The sequence below is a fragment of the Natrix helvetica genome (genome assembly GCF_964273705.1).
Source record: "Natrix helvetica genome assembly, chromosome: W".
Lineage (NCBI taxonomy): Eukaryota > Metazoa > Chordata > Lepidosauria > Squamata > Natricidae > Natrix > Natrix helvetica.
Genome location: NC_138555.1, coordinates 7,522,051 through 7,545,218, shown reverse-complemented (window position 1 = coordinate 7,545,218; position 23,168 = coordinate 7,522,051).

Genomic DNA, 23,168 nt, shown 5'->3' with positions numbered 1-23,168 from the left:
AAGCCTACGATGAAATGGGGAGACGGCAGTAGGAAATTGATGATTGAGGTTGGGCCGCTACCACCGGTGGAGGAAAATTGCCACCCAGGGATGAATGAAACCAAGAGCCCAGAACCTGCAGCACCTGCAGCAGAGACAAAAACCCCAAAGGTCCAACAAGTACCAAAAAACCTGTTGAGGGATGTTTTGTTGAGAAAACCGCAGGACGACAGTAAGAATGGAGAAGTTGTTCACCCCATCATTTCTTCCTCACATCAAAAGGCAGCCCAAGTCACTAACCAAAGCCAGGATAAGATGACAGCTATGAAATTAGCGCTCCCAACAGACCAGTGAGTCAACAATAACCAGGATATCCTAACAATGGAAAATGGATTAGCCTGGAAGGGGTCAAAACTGTATGTCCCCACAGGGTTGAGGCTGGAAGTTCTACAGCAAAGTCATGAGGCGGTAGATTACGTAAAAAGCTGTGCTACTTGCGCAATGATGAAACCACTGCCAGAAAAGTCCCCTGGACTACTACAACGAGTGGCCAGCCCTAACCGACCATGGGAAGAGGTCGCAATGGACTTCATCGTGGAACTCCCAGACAGCAGTGGGAACAGAGTAATCTGGACAGTTATTGATTTGGTTTCCAAGCAGGCGCACTTCATCGCTTGCTCAGGGTTGCCGTCTGCCAAGAAATTAGTGAAAATGTTTGTAAAACACATTTATCGCCTGCACGGATTGCCCAAGAGGATCATTTCACACCGTGGAGTCCAGCCAAGTTCTTCAGAGAGGTCCTGAGATCCGTTGGGTCCACACAAGAACTGAGCTCAGAGGTTCATCCCGGCATGAACTGCGCAGCAGAGAGAGCCAATGCGGTGGTGGAACAATACATCCGGTGTTATGTGGACTATCAGCAAGACAACTGGTTGGACTTGCTACCCTTCGCCGAAGTGGCGTACAACGATGCAGTTCACAGCAGCACTGAATTAACTCCTTTCCAGATTACCAGTGGCATGGAATTTGTTGCCATGTCTGAGCTGCCTAGAGAACCTCCCTCCTTCAGGTCTCTGAATGAATGGATGGACATACTAAAGAAAGGATGGGAAAATACGAAGAAGGCTCTAGCAGATGGGGCAGAAGCCTACAAGAAGCAAGCTGATAAACACTGCTCGCTCCAAAACTCCTTTCGTATGGGGGACAAAGTTTTTGTATCTACCAAATACATGAGATTAAGAATGCCTAGCCAGAAATTTGGTCCAAAATTTCTAGGTCCATTCCCAATAGTGAAGATAGTTAACCCAGTTACAGTTCAACTCAGTCTCCCCAGAAGTCTGGGGAAAATTGACCCAGAATTTCATTGTAGCTTGTTGAAGCCAGTAATTAGGTCCATCATAAGACCATCCACCCAAGCTTTCTCTCCTCCTGTAGTGATAGAAGGGGAAACACAATCTGAGGTGGAAAAAATCGTAGACTCCAGGCTGAATAGGGGTCACTTACAGTATTTAGTGCATTGGAAGGGTTACCCTTTGTCTGAAGCTACTTGGGTGAAAAACTGGAATCTAAAAGTGGAGAAGTTAGTAAAACAATTTCATGAGAAGTTTCCCGATAAGCCAAAGGGTCCCTCTGGGGGGGGGACGGGACAGGTGGTTAATTGTGTTATGTTAACTTTTATGTTATTCTCTTTTCAGGAAATGTTTTTCTTCTGAGGAGAGGCCGCCTGTCAGGCCTGCAGTTATATTCCTTTTAGAATCTTTGGCCTGCCACACTTTCTCTCTCTTTCTTTACTATGCTATTTCATTAGTGGGCAATTGGAAGGGGGGAATAGTAAGGAGTAGAATTGTGGAATGTGTTGTTGTCATTCCTTTCTAAAAATCAAGGTCATTCTTTGTCTCTGCACCTCTGCATCTGACCAAAACTAGATGGGTGGAAATGCCAGTGTGGCCGAGGAAGATTCGACCATGTGAAGGATTTGTGGGTGTGGGGATAATAATAATAATAATAATAATAATAATAATAATAATAATAATAATAATAATAATAATAATAATAATAATAATAATAATAATAATAATAATAATAATAATAATAATAATTTAATTTGTTAGCCGCTCCCTCTCCACAGGGACTCGGGGCGGCGTACAATAAAAAACATACATAAATACATATAAGCATACGCATACACATACACACATACATATACATATACATACACGGACACGGACACGGAGGAGGTAACAATTACATATATTACAATAATAATGATAAAATTAACCATTAAAAATACCCCATAATAAAATTACAAATTTAAAAGGACTGTCAGGAGGAAAGGATAAACTACGGTTGAGCCAGGCCAGATAATTGAAAAAGGTGGGTCTTGAGCTTTACACGGAAGGAGCGGAGATCGGAAGTAATCCTGATGTCAAGGGGGAGGTCATTCCACAGGGCTGGGCCCATCACAGAGAAGGCCCTGCTCCTGGGTGTCGCCCCCCGACACTATTTAGCGGACGGCGCCCAGAGAAGTCCCTCTCTGTGTGAGCGGATTGGTCGTAGGGATGTATGGGGCAGGATGCGATCCCGCAGGTAACTAGGTCCTGTGCCATGGAGCGCTTTGAAGATCGTAATCAAAACCTTGAAACGCACCCGGTAGACCACAGGAAGCCAGTGCAGCTCGCGCAGGAGAGGTGTTACATGGGAGTACCTAGTCCTCCCCATAATCACCTGCGCGGCCGCATTCTGGACCAACTGCAGTCTCCGAGTGCATCTCAAGGGAAGCCCCATGTAGAGAGCATTGCAGTAGTCCAGGCGAGACGTCACCAGCGCATGGGTGACTGTGCGTAAGGCATCCCGGTCCAATAAGGGGCGCAATTGGCGCACCAGGCGAACCTGGTGGAACGCCCCCCTTGCCACGGCTGTTACATGGTCATCCATGGACAGCCGGGCATCCAGGAGGACGCCCAAATTGCGCGCCCGCTCCATGGGGGCCAGTTGCTCGCCCCCGATGGCCAGAGATGGAAGCAACTGGTTGAACCGGGGAGCCGGAAGCCACAGCCACTCCGTCTTGGAGGGGTTGAGTTTGAGTCGGTTGTCACCCATCCAGACCCGTACGGCCTCCAAGCACCGGGACATCATTTCGACGGCCTCGTTGGGGTGGTTCGGGGTGGAAATGTATAGCTGAGTGTCATCAGCATACAGATGGTATCCCACCCCAAAGCCACGGATGATCTCGCCCAGCGGTTTCATATATGTGTTGAACAGGAGTGGCGAGAGAACCGACCCCTGTGGCACCCCACAAGTGAGGGGGCTCAGGGTCGATCTCTGCTCTCCTGCCAACACACGTTGCGTCCGGCCGGAGAGGTAGGAGCCGAACCACCGTAAAACGGTGCCCCTAACTCCCAACCCCTCCAGCCGGTGCAACAGGATACCATGGTCGATGGTATCGAAAGCCGCCGAGAGATCTAATAGGACCAGGATAGAGGAACAACCCCTATCTCTGGCCCTCCAGAGATCATCAACCAACGCGACCAAGGCCGTCTCCGTGCTGTGCCCAGGTCGGAAGCCGGACTGGCGCGGGTCTAGATAATCATTCTCCTCCAGGTGACGTGGAAACTGTTGGGCCACCACACTCTCTACAACCTTCGCTAAAAAGGGAAGGTTGGAGACCGGACGATAATTAGCTAGCTCCGTTGGGTCCAGGGAAGGCTTCTTGAGTAAGGGTCTCACAACCGCCTCTTTCAAGGCGGCCGGCAGAGACCCCTCACCCAACGAAGCATTCACTAAGCCCAGGAGCCAGTCGCGTGTAACCTCCCAGGATGCCAGTACAAGCCAGGAGGGACACGGGTCCAATAAACATGTGGTAGGTCGCAGACGTCCACGAAACCTGTCCAAATCCTCGATGGCAACCTAGTCAAACTCCTCCCAGAATGGTCTCTCAAGACTCGCCTCTGGGGTCTCCACTGGACCACTGAAAGGGACACATTCCCTCCGGATTTGAGCGACTTTATCCTGCAGATATTTCCCAAATTCCTCTGCCCTGCCCTGTAGGGGGGCTTCCCGCGGCCTCTGAAACAGAAGGGAGCGGGTCACCCGGAACAGGGCGGCAGGGCGGTTATCTGCGGACGCAATAAGAGCGGCACAATGTCGACGTTTGGCCGCTCTTAATGCCACAAGGTACGTCCTAAGGTAGGTTCGTACCTGTGTTCGGTCAAATTCGGAGCGGGAGGATCTCCAACGACTCTCTAGGCGTCTCTTGTGGCGTTTCATCACCCTTAGCTCCTCGGTAAACCAAGGGGCCAGGGTGGTTCGTTGCCGCAGGAGAGGCCGCAAAGGCGCCACTCGGTCTAGGGCCCCGGCAGTCGCATTATACCATGCGGCTACCAGGTCCTCTACCCGGGGGCGGGTCAGGTCTACAGGAGGTGGCCCAAGCTCCGTCTGGAACTTATCTGGTTCCATCAGGCGCTTGGGGCGGAACCATCTAATGCCTTCCGGTTCCGCCTCCCCGCAGCGGGGGGTAGCACCAGGGAAGTCAAGTCGGAGAAGTGAGTGATCTGACCATGACAGGGGAGTGATAGTTAAATCCCCTATTCCCAGATCACTCGTCCACTGGCCAGAGACAAAAACACGGTCCAGCGTGTGGCCTCCTTCGTGAGTAGGGCCCTGAATTAACTGAGTCAGGTCCATGGCTGTCATGGAAGCCATGAACTCCCGAACTCCCTCGGACGCTTCTCCCATCGACGGCAGGTTGAAATCCCCCATCACTAAAAGTTTGGGGGTCTCAACCGCCACCGATGCGATCAGCTCGAGGAGTTCGGGCAGGGCCGCTGATGTATAGCGAGGAGCCAGGTATACTATCAGCAGGCCCAACTGCCTCCCTGGGCCCCATCTCACGACAAGGGACTCACACCCGGATGTCTGCGGCACAGTGAACTCTCTCGGCTCTAGGTCTTCCCGGATAATCACTGCTACCCCACCGCCCCTTCCCTGGGCCCGAGGCTGGTGAAATGCTCGATAACCTGGTGAAATGCTCGATAACCTAAGATCATGAACTTTTAACTGGGTGGAATCCTGGGAGGCTTTTAGATTTGGGATCCCACAGTTTGTGTCAACATGTCTGTCTTATTAAATTGGAACTTTGAGGATAGCTCTGCCTTGGACTCTGATTTAATTCTGCATGATATTTGGAACACTGACACTTATGTTGAATAAACAGCATTGCTGGAATCTGGCTCCCCGTCTGTTCCCCACGCACAACATTGCATTGGTGATGAAGGTGGGATACCTGGGCTCAGAGCCAACGCTGGGAACTACTAATTAAGAGGTCACAGAGATTAAGAGGCACGCTAGAAGACATTCTTTTTACCATAGGGAACAGGTGGACGATGAGTCTATAAGCTGTTATATGGCAGCCTTCAAGAAGGCAGCTATCTACTGCAAATTTAGCAACCTAGATGAATCCCTTTGAGACAGATTGGTCTGTGAGGTTCGGGATGTTTGGTTAGAGAGATGATTAGTGGCAAAAACAATGTTAACGCTACAGACAGCAGTAGAGCAGGTGCAAGCCGCCAAATCGTCGAATAGATTGACGGAAGAGATACAGAAGTCAGGCAGCTCCCAGGTGGCTAGAAGGGGGACAACTGTCCATCAGGGAGAGGCAAAATTGTAGGGGGACACTGAAGATGAGGAAGATAATCACGATGACGTCCATCAGTTGAGGGCGGCCAACAAGGATTGCAGATTGACCGAGGATCAGAAGCTGTCCTCCTTGTGCATAGGTTGCAGCGGAAACCACCTGAGAGCTACGTGTCGCCATAAAAATACCATTTGCAGAAGAAGAGTCATCTAGTGCAAGTTTGCTGTGCCGCATTGCCTGCCGCACCAACAGGACAGACTCCAAGTCGTAACATTGGGGGGAAGTGGGGCCCGGCGAGACTGAGAACCCCAGAGATTGAATGTTTTACTATTAATATGGACACCCATCGTTTAGAGAGGGTGAGCAATCGGGATTCCGGAAAGTAGTAAAATTTACATTACCATCTGTATTGCTGGATCACCCTGCCAGATGGAAGTGGATACAGGGTGAACAACAACAATTGCATCCTGGCAGACCCAAAGAGATTGGTGCCACAAGGAGTCAAGCGGGAGCTTAGGCGAAGCCATATCCATTTGAGAGATCATCAGTGAAATAACATCCCCATCAAGGGAAGTGGAACGTTTCACATAGAATATAATGATTTCTCTGGGCCACTTAAATTGGTTGTCATAGAAGGCACACTGCATAACCTTCTGGGACTGGACTGGTTTGCGGCTTTGGGGTTAGGGATAACTGAGGTCCACAAAATTCTGGGGGAGACCATCAGAGAGTTGACTAAAGAGTTCGCTGATGTTTTCAACGGAGAGTTGGGAGAATATATAGGTACCCTGACATTCTTCAGTTTGGACCCTAAAGTGGCACCAATAAAAATGAAACCGAGGATGCTGTTTGCATTAAAGCCCAAGGTTGACGAATAACTGGATAAATTGATTCAACAAGGCGTACTGGAACCAGTGGACCACGCCAAGTGGGAAACTCCTATCGTGACACCAGTGAAACCAGATGGGTTTGTCAGGATTTGTGCGGATTATAAATGTACTCTGAATAGGGCTCTTCAACAGAATGCATACCTGTTACCAGTAGTGCAGCATGTCAGGCCTGCAGCCATCTTTTCTTTTGGGTCTTTGGCCTGTCATACTTTCTATTATTCTGCTATGCATTTTCTATTTTGGGAAAATGGGAAGGGGGATTGTAAGGAGTCACATACTTTATAGTCACAACAAAATTCTTTCTAGAAAGCCAAGGTCATCCTTTGTCTCTGCACCTCTGCACCTGACTGGAATTGGATGGGTGGAACTGCCAGCATGGCAGTGGGAGATTGGACCATGTGATGGACTTGTGGGTGTGGAGGCAGGAAAACAGGGAAGCTTTCAGATTCAGGTTTTCCCAGATGTGCCAACATGGCTTTCTTAATAAATTGGAACTTTGAGCACTACTTTGCCTTGGACTCTGATTTACTTTTGGATGCTATTTGGAACCCTGACATTATCCCAAATCTCCCTTAAAAGACTTCAACAGCTATCCTATTTGGGGTGCTGTCTGGGGTCCTGAGCCCCAGCACCGACCCAAGCCCAGGTGGTGTAAAGACTCAGGGAAGGTGGAAGAATAGAAGAAGCCCACTGAGAAAGCACCAGATGACTGATTGCCTATCTATGTCGAGACCATCTACGTGCCTTCAAAAGCCATGGTGGAAGCTGCAGAGGCCGTGGAGAGGGAACGCCAGCTGGGAGCCAGGTGCAAAGAGCTGGCCCCTAGGCATCCCTCACAATCAGACCTAACTCTGCAAGGTGAAGCCACACAATTTACTTCCCCTAAGGAGTTGCTGTTGGAGCCACAGGGTGGTGCGGGATCAGCCTTGAACAACGAGTGGAGGGGACCAAAGCAGACACCAACCGGGCGCCCCAATGATTGGGGATCCCAGCCACCCTCACGCAGTCAGTCTCTGACCGGCCTCCCAGACCAATTTGGACTGCTTAACATGAGTGGAATCAACCCTTGCCTTAGCTCCGAACTACCCAGGTGGACTATGGCCCAGCCAATATTCGCCTTCCCAGGTCAAGACTCCGCAACACAATGGAGTGGGGATTTATGCTCCTTCCATACAGCGACAAGCGGGTCAGCCCAAAACCTCACTGCTGCAATAAGACCAACGGCAGTGCTCCTTCACCCTGAGGCACAGACAGCCCATCAACCGGGATGGGGAAGTCAACCCAGCCAGCAGCAGAGGGGGTAGGGGATTTCACCCCCTAGCCAGCCACCGATGTTTGGGTTGCAGCCTGTGAGTCAAGTCCCACCGGGGTGGGCTTTCTTCCCGGGCCATGGATGGACGCAATACCAATGGACGCCTGGCCCTCCTCAGCAGATGGCAACATTTCAGATAACTGGCCCAGGGCAACCCCAGGGAGTGACCCCTCAACAGGTTCTGGCCCAACCGCTGCTGCAGGGGCAGCCCCCAACCGCAATGCCCCAACAGGTTCCTGCCCAACCTCAGCTGTAGGGAGCAGCACCGCAAGGGGAGCTCCAGCCCCAAGAGCTCACCCAAGCACCCGCACAAATCCAGGCACCAGCCCCGCCAGCTCCCACACCCCCTCAATTTTGGGCAACGTTTGGTGGGACCCCTGGGAAGCTAGCCTATGTCCTAAATTGAGTCTGTACGCACATTGATCAATTTTGGGATCAATACCCTTCCGACTGAGAGCTGATTTCAGTGATAAGTGATGGGATGAATGAAGGGGAAGTGGCCAAATGAGTAGCGGAGCTCCACGATGAGGCGGCTCCTGAATTAGAAGATGCAGACAGGTTTGTTCAGCTGATCCGAATCTGATTTAGCAATGTGGCCCAACAAGTGGGAGCAGAAGAGCAGATCCAAGGATTGTGACAGGCTGGCCGTCCCGTGAAGGAATTAGTTTGGGATTTTAGAAGGGCGGCCAGAAAACTTAGGGACTGTCCAGAATGACTCCTTGTGCACACGTTCAAAGATGCCCTAGATGCCAAACTGAGAAAGGCATGCATTATAAGGGGTGTGTGTGTGTGTGCCAGAATGGATCCAGAATTGGTACAATACCGCAGTCATTGTGGATCACAAACGTCACCCCCATCAAAAGCCCACTGCCGAAAAGCCGGCTAAAAGACCTTTGGGCCACTGAACACAAACAAAGCAAACCGATACGCCTCCCCACCAAGTCTGTGGGAGCAATAAAATGTTACCAGTGTGGTCAACATGGGCACAGAGCATTGGAATGCTTGGCCCCAGCCCCAATCCCACAAGCGCACACCCAAGCCCCCTGGATTATTGCAACAGGTGGCCAGCCCTAGCCATGGGAAGAGATCGCAATGGATTTCATCGTAGAAAGCAGCGGTAATGAAGTAATTTGGACAATCATTGACTTATTTTCCAAGCAAGCTCATTTCATTGCTTGCTCAGGATTACCATCCACAAAGAAGGTAGTGAAAATGTTTGTTAAACACATTTACCACCTGCACGGAGTACCCAGGAGAATAATCTCAGACTGTTCAGTTCAGTTCAGTTCACCATGAAGTTCTGGAGGGAGTTCCTGAGGTCCATTGGGTCCACGCAAGGACTTAGCTCAGCTTTCCATCTGAGCACGAACGGAGCAACTGAAAAAGTTAACGTGATGGTGGAACAATACATCTGTTGTTATGTGGATTACCAGCAGGACAACTGGTCAGATTTGCTACCATTCGCTGAAGTCGCATACAACAACACTGTCCACAGCAGCACTGGATTAACTCCTTTTCAAGTTACCAGTGGCATGGAATTTGTTCCCATGCCTGAACTGCCCAGAGAGCCCCTCTCCTCCATATCTCTGACTGAATAGATGGACACTTTTAAAAAGAGGTGGGAGAATACAGAAAAAGCTCTGGCAGAAGCAGCAGAAGAGTACAAGAAACAAGCTGATAAGCACCACTCGCTCCAACCCCACTTTTGTGTGGGGGATAAAGTTTTTTTGTCGATGAAATACATAAAGTTAAGAATGCCTAGCAAGAAATTAGGGCCAAAATTTTTAGGTCCCTTCCCAATAGTGAAAATAATTAACCCCGTTACGGTTCAGCTCAGTCTGCCAAGAATTCTAGGGAAAATTCACCCCATCTTTCATTGTAGCTTGCTGAAACCTGTGATTGGGTCCAACCTAAGACCGTTGACCCAGCCTCCCCCTCCTCCAGTAGTGATACAAGGAGAAACTCACTATGAAGTGAAGAAAATTTTAGACTCTAGATTATATAGAGGTCAGTTACAGTATTTAGTGCATTGGAAGCTACATGGGTGAAAAGTTGGAATGTAAAAGCCGTTAAGTTAGTGAAACAATTCCATGATAAATTTCCTGATAAGCCAAAGGCCCCCCCGGGGGGCCGGGGAGAGGTGGTTAGTTATGCTCATGTTAACCCCCACATTATTCTCTTTTCAGGATATGCTTTCCTTCTGAGGATAGACTGCCTGTCAGGTCTGAAGCCATCTTTTCTTTTGGGTCTTTGGCCTGCCATACTTTCTATTATTCTGCTATGCATTTTCTATTGTGGGAAAATGGGAGGGGGGATTGTAAGAAGTCACATACTATGTAGTCACTTTCTAGAAAGAGAAAGTACAAGCAATACATGCTGTGCCAACACCAAAGAATAAGATGGAACTCGAGGCCTTCTTGGGACTCCTCAATTTCTATAGTGTGTTTCTGTGACAGAAGGCATCTGTGGCCGAACCACTACACTGGCTGTTAGGGAAAAAGGCACCGTGGGTTTGGGGGCGCAGAGAAGCGGCCATATTTGTGGGCGCGAAAAAGTTAATTTCCTCAGACAGCGTTCTAGTCCAATATAATGAACACCTGCCATTAGTCCTGACGTGTGATGCATCCTTGTTTGGATTCGGGGGAGTTTTAAGTCATCGTCCTCCAGACGATCGTGAAGCTCCAATAGCATTCTTTTCTAGGATGTTATCATCAGCTGAGAGGAACTACAGCCAACTTGATAAAGAGGTGTTGCCTGCAGTTGCTGGTATTAAGAGATTCCATGAATAAGTTCATGGAAGGAAATTCCATTTAGTAACAGATCATAAGCCACTGCTGGGACTAACTGTGGGGGACTGGCAAATACTGCAGGTCCTGTCCCCAAGGATGATGTGCTGGATGGAGTTTTTAGCAGCATATAACTATCAACTTATATATCGACCTGGCACAGAACTGGGCCATGCTGACGGCCTAAGCCGTTGTCCGCTACCAAATCTAGTGGAGGATCCAGCTCCAGCAGCATCGGTATTGCTGATAGAGACTATGCCATCTGAACCTGTTACAGCTGCGGAAGTGGCAAACCAGTCAAGATGTCAGGCGATGTCAACCCATGTGTCAGCGTTCCAAATATCATGCCAAATTAAATCAGAGTCCAAGACAGAGCTATCCTTAAAGTTCCAACTTATTAAGACAGACATGTTGGCACATCTGTGGAATCCCAAATCTAAAAGCTTCCTGGGATTCCATCGAGTTGAAAGTTCATGATCTTATCCCCTCACCCATAAATCCATCATATGGTCCAATCTTCTCCGGCCATGCTGGCATGCCCACCCAGCTGGTTCTGGTCAGGTGCAGAGGTGTGGAGACAAAAGATGACCTTGGGCTTCTAGAAAGGAATGACAACAACGCATTCCACAATTATACTCCTTTCTATTCCCCCTCCCAATTACTACACTAATGAAACAGCATAATGAAATAATAGAGAGTGTGGCAGGCCAAAGATCCTAAAAAGGAATATAACTGCAGGCCTGACAGGCGGCCTCTCCTCAGAAGAAAAATGTTTCCTGAAAAGAGAATAACATAAAAGTTAACATAACAAAATTAACCACCTCTTCTCCCCCCCCCCCACCCTTTCGCTTATCAGGAAACTAATCATGGAATTGTTTTACTAACTTCTCCAGTTTTAGGTTCCAGCTTTTCATCCAAGTAGCTTCAGAAAAAAGGGTAGCAGTAAGGAGTACATACCGAATTTTTGAGTATTTAGCCCCGCCCCTTTGTTATTGTTTATGTTTTTAGCCCCGCCCCTTTTGTGACGTATTATGTTATGGTTCCACCCCCTTTGTGACATGTTTTGTTTACAGGGTAACCCCTCCCCACCCCCTAACCCTCACCCCTAACCCTCACCCCTAACTCCCTCCCTCCCTCCCTCCCTCCCTCCGCCCTTCCCAAACCCCCCTTACCTTGGAGGTTTATAACATCATATCCGTCAGATCTCCCTGAACTCCTTTTTAAAGGATATACTTTAATGTCACAGCGAGACAAACCTCAACGATGCAAAACCCTACCCTCTCGGTAGCACAGATGTAAAAAAAAACACGCGCCCATCCGTTGTGGCACTGGTGGCCCTTCAAACGGGTTCACTGTAACAGCAATCACGACAGACCCACAATCCCTTTCAGCATGAATAATTGTGACGTAGTAATCATTCGACAGAGAAGCTTCTCATTGGTCCATAATTGTAGAGCCGAAGTATGACAGCAACAATCAATGGCGTTTGTTGCTCTGCTTCACGGAGATGTAAAAAGAAAAACACTATATTTGCAAAAGAAAGAACCTCTTTTCTTGTATGTGAGTTAACCATTTTACAAGGACGGAGACAAAGTGAATGAGGAAACGGGATCTGTGGGGGGAGAGAGGATTGGGAACTGTTAGCATGAGAATAAAGGCTTCTCAAAACTCTGCTTTTTACACAGACGGGGTTAGAAAGCAATATCAAAGCAAAGTAAGAGAACCGTGATATGGGGGGTTTTACAGAGCTGTAAAAAATAAAATACTTGCTTGTATGTGTATTATCTACTTTACAGGGGTGGTAGCAAAAGGAATGAGGAAGATGACTCTATGAGGGAGGAGGTAGGGGGGTGGAGGGGGGCTGTCTGCATGAGAATATTGGCATCCTAAGAATGTCAGCTTTTTTACACAGAACAGGATGTATAAACTACACAAGAACATGTCGAGGCATGTCCCCGGAGAAGGGGTGGGGTGGAGTCTGGTGGACATGCGCAGTAGGTACAGAGACAGAGATAACACGTGCGAGGCCCATGACTAAGACGTATTGAGGTCCAGGAACAGGCCGGGAATAAAAAGAGGGGCAAGGGTGTTGTTTAGCTGCTTAAGACGCAGGTCTCTTAGAGCTCAACATGGAGTCTGACAAAGGGAATAATAAAAGTGTTTATAATGAAGAGACATCTGATGATTTATTTGATGTGAAAATGACACCCGTGCCAGCAAAGAGACCCCGTAGAATTAGGAAGGTTTGTAAAAAAAATTACATTGAGAGTATACATGATTTGTCGCCTAAGATATGTTATTGTCGCTTCTGTCAACCATCAAACGAAGACAGTACGCAGAATATGTAGAAACAAAAAACAAAAAAAGTTTCAGGATTTGAGAAATTGAATATATAATGTAAAACATGTTTTTTTCAGAACTGGAACCGCAAACGAACACAGGATTGTTACTAATCGTCAAGAACTGTATTATCAAAATTCTCCATCATTGTTTAATGGGCTGCCTGTAAAATGAAGACCAAAGAGACGGTTCTGATGAAACAAGCATCGTTAAAAGCCTATGTCTTCAAATATCTAGGCCTCAAATTGTATGGTTGATTATTAATATTTCAGACAAAATGAGTAAATTATATTTCGCAAGAGACACCTTGAATGAAGTCAAGGCCTTTATAGAAAGCATTGAGAAGGCAAAGGAACCAATGTTGTTAATGAAAAGGATATGCGATGAGACACCTATATCTTTAAAGAGGCTGATATGTCAAAATGTAACAGAAATTGATTACAAGAACATGTTAATGTAAAATTTGTGTTTCTAATAAAAGATGTATACTGAAGAATTTTTGAAGCCTGTTGTTATTTCCTATTGGTAAAGGCTGTTTATAAGGTTATTAAGGGTGCCTCTTGGTAGGGACGGTTGGTGGGTGTGGTGGGTGGTTTGTATTGATTATGCAGAAAACCAATTTTTATGGCAAGGTTTGTGGTCCACCAATAGGCTTGTAGGAATGAGGGCTGCGTCAAAGACCAGGGGTTGGGGTGACACAACTGTTTGAAGCTGATAAGAAGGTGGTGGGCAGTTAACACCAGAAGCCATGCACTGCTGACCACCGAAGAAGAACATTTCAGAATGGCAGAGGCTAATGTAAGTGCTTCTATAACTATTTAAAAAATACAGATTTTTATATATATATCTGTAATATCCTTCATTATGTATTTATTAGGAGGAGGCTACAGATTCGCAATGTGTGAAAGCCTGTGAAGGTATTATTTTTCTTTTTCTGGTACAATTTTATAGAGCATTGAGGATGGGTAGGGTGGGGGTGGGTGGTTCTATCAGCAGGGAGATACTATTATGTCCCAATTATTGTTTCAGAGTGAGGAAGATGAATTATACGCAAATTTAACCCTGCCTACGGATTCGCAATATAATTTATACATGAATGCAAATCAGTTACAAGGAGGGGAAATAGAAGGTATGTTAAATAATTTACAGACATAACTAATGTTTATTTGATATATGTCAGGGTGTGTGATGCACGGTTATTGCCAAAAAATGAATGTATAAGGGTGGAAGGGTAGTGTGGGCTTGCAGATTTCAGACTATAGATATTTTTTAGTATATTAAGGGTTATTTATCATTTCTGTAACAATAGTACAACTATATGAAATGATGTTTGTTTTAGATTGGAGTGATGATAATGGTGATCTGCTTGATGCATTAAATCTGCCCGAGGAATCTCACGGGTCGTCCTATAACAGGGGTTATGGATTGGTTACACTACAGGCACCCCAAGAAGATGAATTAGAAGGTGTGTTATTTATTTTTACAAGTATAAGTATTTTTTAAAAAGATGTAAGTTGATAGAGAGCAATAAAGAGATGTTCCCCTAATAATATGTGGGGGCTGTGTTATGTGTAAAGCTGTGTTTAGTAGTGTTTATTGTAATAAACATGTAAAAAACATGTACACACATGGCTGTACATTCCTTTTTAGAATGGTGGAATAGGCAGCAGCATATGTGGTTTCCAAACTGCAAAGACCCTCTTGTTCAAATGGGCGGTGGTCCACAAACAAGAACAACAATTGTTCCTGTAGAACAGGAGCAGGCCGCGACACAAGGCTCTGAAGAAATGGATATTCAAGGTGGGATCTGCTATTTAGATACAGGCATTAGAAAATACAGTAATTATGTAATTCAAGGATGCTTTCAATATGTTCTTTGTACTATAATAAGTAAGAAACCTAAACTAACTGCTAATTATGAATCTACAGATAGTGACAGCGAGCAGTTCTTTACAGATGTACCAAGGACACAAAGTGTTCGACAGAGGTTTGAACCACAGCAGGACCTATCATGCCATGCACAGGCTGTACAGGAGCAGGAACTTGAACCCCAGCCGTCCACGTCTCGTGGAATACAAGGTTAATTAAAAAATGTAAAAGTATTAGTAAATAGGATTGTTTGTTTTTATTAAACATTAACAGATACTCAAAAAAGTCTTTTTTTATTTATGTAGAACCTGCTTGTAAAAAGTCAAGAATGGGTTCTGACCCCCCTCAGAGGACGGTCACAAACAGTAACAATACCTGTGAAGAGGATGATATGTCAGAAACACAATCAGCAGAGGGACGGGGACCCTTGGATGATTCAGACACGCTAAGTGTTACAGAAGCCCCAGATGTGTTCCTCGAAAGAATGCAAGCATGGCATAGACACATAGACAATTTCACGGCAACAGAATACTACGAACGTTATAGATTTGTAAATATGGAATATGTTCAATCATTCACACAAGCTATAGATATTATTCACGATCAGATACAGAACTTTTTGAACCGTATTTCCAGGGAGATAAGGCCCAATGATTTCGTACAATTGCGGATGGATGCTGAGGAATTAGGCAGGCCCCTATTTAGTGTTAGGAGACGGCTGGAGGACTTAAATGCTGACCAATTCCTTAGTTATGTAGATAATTTATTACTGAGCAACGTTGAACTCCTGTGGAGGAATTCTTTGGAATTTACAGTCACAATTGTGAACAACCACGAGGGCGGAGGCCTTAGGAAATTAGGAACAGTTCTATTCAGTAAGGTGTTGGAGAAGAAAAGACAGCACCTGATTGATTTCAATGTGGAGGGTATGTTTCTGTGTTTTGCAGGCAGCCTGTTGACATTGTTAGACAATGGGACATCCACTAAACAAGAAATTATTACCAGAGCTGTGAACCTGCATAACACTCTTGGTCTTTCTACTGACCACAGAATTGATTTTTCACAGATACACTTATTTGAGGACTACTTTGGTATAACTATAAAGGTCGTGTTCTATCATGAGGGGGGTTGGAGGTTTTGTGTAACAGGAGGGTCCCTGGATGTAAGAGTTGAGTTTCTCTTGTTACACGACAGTCATTACTACGGTGTAAAAAACATAAAAGGTTTCATGGGTGCACGGTACTTCTGCAAGCTGTGTCACACAGCCTATCACCACAAATTTAGACATGATTGTCAATATTTTTGTCGAGCCTGCACAGGTTCAGAATATCGGGAATTGCCAGGCGGGAGGGTGAGGTGTCAAACGTGCAAATTGCTTTGCAGGTCTAAGTCATGTCTTGAAAGGCATGAACGGCAGGCTTTGGAAGGAAAAATTAGTTGCAATGCTAATGTATTTTGTTCCAGGTGTGGCATCTATGTGCCTGTCCCCCATGATGAATGTAAGAAGATGACGTGTAGGCAGTGTGATACCAAAGTAGATAGCCTGGCAAATCACTTATGTTTTCTGAAAGGGCTTTACAAACCAAATATTGGCTACCGTTACATTGTTTATGATTTTGAATGTTGTCAAGAAACAGGAACACACATACCAAATTATGTGTACGCTATGGATATGCTGGATTGCGGGGAAGCTAGGAAGTGGGAATGGTTGGGGTTTAAATGTCTGGAAGAATTTGTGAAAACGTTTGTGCAGCCTAAGTTTAGTGGGACCACATTCATAGCCCACAACTCCAAGAGTTATGATGGTTACCTAATCCTCAGACAGTTGATTCGTGAAAAGGTGAAGGTGCAACTCTTAACCCAAGGAGGCAAACTGCTATGCATAACCCTGCCTATCTTTAATATATGTTTTATTGACAGCCTTTCTTTTTTACCAATGAAGCTTAGTAAAATGCCAAAAGCTATGGGTTTTCAAGGCTCCAAGGGTTATTTCCCTCATTTGTTCAACACCGCAGAGAACCAAGATTATGTTGGAACTTTGCCAGAAGCCAGGTACTATAGTCCTGACACCATGATGCCTGCTGAGAGAGAAGAATTTGAGAAATGGTATGTGGCAAATAGGGACACAGCATTTAACCTCACAAAAGAGCTTGCGTACTATTGCAAACAGGATGTGAAAATATTACGGATGGCTTGCAATAGGTTTAGGGAACAAGTCATGGAAATGACAAGTAGAGAACGTGTCACAGGGAAGGGTGGAGATATTCTTGAAGAGAGAGAAATTTGCTGCATTGACCCTTTCCAGTACGTAACATTAGCATCTATTTGTATGGCACAGTATCGATTCATGTTTTTAAAGAAGGATACCATAGCACTAGCACCTCTAGACAACTACCAGAAGAGCAAGAAAAGCTTTTCTGCATGCTCTATACAGTGGCTGATGTATATAGAACATACAGAGGGGATCAACATCCAGCATGCCCTGCAAGGGGGTGAAAAGCAAGTAGGTATTTACTTTTTGGATGGTTTTGCTGTCATAAATGGGGTACCTACAGCGTTTGAATTTTATGGTTGTTTTTTTCATGGGTGCCCTACATGCTACAGACCCCAAGAGTTCAATATTCTGCTTGATTCAACCTACGGCATGTTGTATGCTCGTACTAGGGCTAGAGAAGATTACCTACATAGTTTAGGGTTTGTAGTATGAAGCATCTGGGAACATGAATGGAATGATCTGTTGAAGGGTGATGGTTGTTTGAAGCGATTTCTAGCAGATAGTAAACTCCCAATGCCCTTGAATCCCAGAGATGCCTTTTTTGGGGGTAGAACAAATGCCACATGCTTGTACTATAAACCAAAACAGGGGGAACAAATCTTGTATTATGATTTTACAAGTTTATATCCCTTTGTGAACAAGAACAAGGTTTATCCGATAGGGCACCCAGAAATAATATACCAAAACTTTGGGGATATAAAACAGTATTTTGGATTTGCAAAAGTTAAAGTGTACACGCCGAGAGGTCTATACTTTCCAGTACTGCCACATAAGTCAAAGGGAAAATTAATGTTTAGCTTGTGTGCGACCTGTACAGAACAGCAACAAGTCACCGAGTGCCTCCACAATGATGAAGAAAGGGCCCTAACCGGCACATGGTGTACTGTAGAATTGAATGTGGCTGTGGAGAAAGGCTACAGAATTGCAGAGATCTACGAAGTTTGGCATTTTGAAAGGAAGACAAAAAACTTTTTTTCAGGATATATTAACATGCATCTCCATCAAAAACAGGAGGCTAGTGGATATCCCGATTGGTGCAAAACAGGGGAAGATAAAGAGCGTTATGTTAGGGATTATGAAAAGAAGGAGGGGGTCCGTTTACGCAGGGAACATACTGAAGTCAATCCTGCTAAAAGACAGATCGCTAAACTGTTTTTAAACTCATTGTGGGGTAAATTTGGACAGAGTACCAATCACATGACAACCTCGGTGGTGACAGAACCTGAGGAATTATTTCAGTATCTTTTTGTTCCCTATTACGAAGTGTCATCCTGTGAATTTGTGGATGATGAAGCGGCCGTTGTAACATGGAAAACCGCCAAAAATCAACCTACCAAGTCAACATGCACAAATGTGTTCATTGCCAGTTTTACAACTGTTTATGCAAGGTTAGAATTATACAGGTTATTGGAACGCCTGGGGGACAGATGTCTCTATCATGATACCAATTCTGTCATTTTTATTAGCAGAGAGGGGGTGTGGTCACCTTCGTTAGGTGATTATTTAGGAGAGTTGACGAGTGAGATTCCGCCAAACACATCAATTACGGAGTTTGCAGCAGTTGGGCCAAAGACCTACGGGTATGCTTTGTCAAACGGGACAACTGTGTTAAAGGTGAAGGGGATAACGTTAAATAGTGCCAACTGTGTTAAGGTTAACTTTGAAAGCCTGAAAGAGCTGATTGATGATTATTGCCTAACAGGGGGCGAGGAAAAGAAAGAGATTCAGGTACAACAGCCTGGAATTGTTAGGATTAAGAAACAGTGGGCGTTGGAAACACGGGTGCTCAGGAAAACTCTAAAAGTTGTTTATAATAAAAGGGTGCTCAATACAGAGGATTATTGTACGCTACCTTACGGCTATTAAGTATGATGAAAAGCAGTGCACAGTTTGTACATCCTTTCTCATGTATTATAAGTGGTCCTTCCAATTCTGGAAAATCTTATTTTATAAAACAAATGTTAGAACATGGTGAACATGTATTATCTGAAATGCCTCAAAACATTGTATGGTTTTATAACTGTTGGCAACCTCTGTACAAAGAATTGCTTAATAAATTTCCTAATATTAAATTTATGGAGGGCCTTCCAGACTCTTTTGAAGATGCTGACTTGTTTCCACCAAATCAGACCAATTTAGCGGTGGTAGACGATCTCATGGCATCTGCTGGTGAAAGCGATCAAATAGAGAAAGCTTTTACACAGTATGTTCATCACAAAAATCTTAGCATTATCCTCATACTTCAAAACCTGTTTTTTCAAGGTAAGAAAATGAGAACAATAACGCTAAATGCAAAATATATGGTTCTGTTCCGATGCCCCCGTGACCAGATGCAAATGGTCACCTTGGCACGTCAAATGTATCCGTCTAACACGAGATTCTTTTTAGAAGTGTTCCAAGATGCGACTAGCAAACCGCATGGTTATCTTTTAGTTGACCTATCTGCCACTACTCCAGAAAACTTTAGGCTGAGAACTGGGATCTATCCGCCTGATTGGCCGGTAGTTTATACTATCAAAAAGAAGGGTAAAAAGTAGCTGTTGTAACTGGAGAGCTCACAGTTCATCCAGAATGTCTGAGAGGGTGCGCAGAAATTGGGGGCTTTTAAAAATCTTAGTAAAGGCAGGCCCAAAACAGAGAAAGGCCATCTTATGCAATGCTAATAACGACCTGGTGAGGGCCATTGCTGAAATAGCTCTGAACACTTTAAAAGGTAACCTACCTCTGAAGCCCTCACAATATCAAAATTTAAAGAGAAAGAAAGACTGTATTAAAAAGCTGAGTGATACTAAGCTCTCCCTGAAAAAGAAGAAACAGGTTATTCTTCAGTCAGGGGGTTTTATAGCTCCGTTATTGGGCACTGCTATACCATTGCTGACTAGTCTATTAGCCCGGTAAACATGGAATACACAGAGAAAATGTATTTGGTGCCAAGGCATCAGATGGAACAGTTACACGGACGGACGCCTACAATAGGTACTACAGCCGTTAGCCGATTGGATGATGATATGAGGACCATTCTTCAGAGAACAGATATAAGCGAGGATGACAAGTTAAAACTGTACAACTCAGTGTTGCAGAGATTTCTAAGGTTGACCAGACAAAATGACTCTGAGAAAGACATTCTGAAACTTATTCAATCTCCAGAAACATTTAAACAAGAGTACCAGATCCTGTGCCACCACACTCCACTACGGACCCTACAACGCAAGAGATATTAGAGGGATTGAGCACACGTTACAAGAAAAACGCCTCTCTTTTGTTGAACAAAATGAAACAGCATCAAGACATTTTAAGTTTAAGTTTTATTACATTTATAGACCGCCCCCTCTCCCCGAAGGGACTCGGGGCGGTGTACAGACATCTCAATAAAAAACCGTATACAAAAATAAATACCCTTAAATTCCCATAAAATCGAATTAAACAATAGGCTGTACAAAGTGATAAAAATTAAAAACAACCTAAAAACCCACCCCTAAAAATTTAAAATACAGACTTGAGGGACTAAACTGCGATTAGGCCAGGCCAGCTAAATTGAACAGGTGGGTCTTAAGCTTCTTACGGAAGGAGCAGAGATAGGTGGTTATTCTGATATTGGGGGGGAGGTCATTCCAGAGGGTCGGGCCCATCACAGAGAAGGCCCTGCTCCTGGGCGTCCCCCCCTGGCACTGCCTAGTGGACAGCACCCGGAGGAGTCCCTCCCTGTGAGAGCGGATCGGCCGAAGGGATGTATGGGGCAGGATGCGATCCCGCAGATACCTAGGTCCTGTGCCATGGAGCGCTTTAAAGATGATAGTCAACACCTTGAAACGCACCCGAAAAGCCACAGGTAGCCAGTGCAGCCCGCGCAGGAGAGGTGTTACGTGGGAGTACCTAGTAACTTCCACAATTGCCCGCGTGGCCACATTCTGAACCAACTGCAGCCTTCGGGTGCATCTCAAGGGGAGCCCCATGTAGAGAGCATTACAGTAGTCCAGTCGGGACGTCACAAGCGCATGGGTGACTGTGTGGAGGGTGTTCCGGTCCAATAGGGGACCCAATTAGCGCACCAGGCGAACCTGGTGAAACGCCCCCCTTGCCACGGCCGTCACATGGTCATCCATTGACAGCCGGGCATCCAGGAGGGCGCCCAAATTGCGTGCCCGATCAACGGGGGCCAGCTGTTCGCCCCCAATGGCCAGTGATGGAACCAACTGGTTGAACCGGGGTGCCGGTAGCCACAGCCACTCCGTCTTGGATGGGTTGAGCTTGAGTCTGTTACTTCCCATCCAGATCCGTACGGCCTCCAGGCACCGGGACATCACTTCGACGGCACCGTTGGGGTGGTTCGGGGTAGAGATGTACAGCTGAGTGTTGTCAGCATACAGGTGGTACTCGACCCCGAAACCACGGATGATCTCGCCCAGCGGCTTCATATACGTGTTGAACAGGAGAGGCGAGAGGACCGACCCCTGCGGCACCCCACAAGTGAGCGGCCTCAGGGTCGACCTCTGCCCCCCTGTCAGCACACATTGCGCTCGGCCAGAGAGGTAGGAGGAGAACCACCGCAAAACGGTGCCCCTCACCCCCAGCCCCTCTAGACGATGCAATAGGATACCATGGTCGATGGTATCAAAAGCAGCCGAGAGGTCTAATAGGACCAAGATGGAGGAGCAACCCCCATCTCTGGCCCTCCAGAGATCATCCACCAACGCGACCAAAGCCGTCTCCGTGCTGTGGCCGGGCCAGAAACCGGACTGCGGGTCTAGATAATCAATTTCCTCCAAGTGGCGTGGGAACTGTTGTGCCACCACACTCTCTACAACCTTCGCCAAAAAGCAAAGGGGTGGGATGATTACGGAACCGTTTTATACAAGGGTACAAGGGTTACTGGCACTAACATTGTAGACCTGGTCAAAGGGGTCTCTCAACAACGTTCGCGTACTGCGAAATATTATCCTAAGGGCTGGAACGAGTTTATGTCAGCTATGGTAGAGATGAACATACCAACGGTCTTGCTAGGTTCTAACGTTGTTAAAGAACAGCTTGAAAAGCTGAAAGAGAAAGGTACTTTTAAGGATGAAAGTTCTACAAAATCACCGTCTGCTATATCTGCGCCTAGTGTGGGCTCTATGTCAGATCCTAAAAATGTTCTAAATTTTGGTGACTGGCTCCATTTGTGAATAAATAAAACACTGTAAAACATGCAATACTTTTAATGTTTTGTGTTTATTTTACAATTTGCCATACATGTTTGCATACAATGGTATTGGTTACACGTCACGGTACTTCTTCCAGACTTCATATTTACTACAAACTGTTTCACCATTTGATCATTTTTAACATCCTTTTCAGAGTATAGCTTCAAAAAATCTTCGTAAGGTATGCCTCTCATGCGCTTAATTAGATAAAACAAGCAATGCTGACCACAGGTTATTGCCAGGGGATGCTGCAGTTGAAGAGTTTGGTAGGTGTACTTCTTAGCTTGCAGTTCTAAAAACCTCACGATGTCAGCGGGAAAGTCAGGGTTGTCTGGTGCCCTTCCGTAGGAGTCAAAAAATTCGCCATAGCTGTGAGTTGGAAAGTACAATGCTAACCAGTGCTCCCCCGGCAAAGTCCTCGGGTGCATGTTCACAATCACCCCGAAAGGCCTCTTTGAGATTTTTCTCATGGGTAACAAATCGCTGGGGTACATGCCTAGAAAGAGAGCACTACCAGACAGAACCCTTTGTCACGATGTTAAAAAGTTTGCTAGGCCTGAACTGCCTAAACTGACATTCAAGAGTTAAACTAAGAAAGCTTTATTGCGCAGGTCATAAAACAAAAAAAGTTCTTATCTGAAAGTGATTTATTGCGCATGCGGTTACACATTCCAAAATTCTTTTCTTCTTTGTTCGGCTGCCAAACAGAACTTGGCAGACGAAGCTTTCATTATCAAAATGTAACAATTTAGTTAACTTTCTGTTTTATTTTATTATTAAAGTTTGTTTATTAATTAGAATATACTTGTCAAAGACTTTTATTTTATTTTTCTTAATATCTCAAAAGATATGCGGAAGGGAATCAGCCACGGTCCATTGATCTCAGATATCAGGTGTTTTTTTTT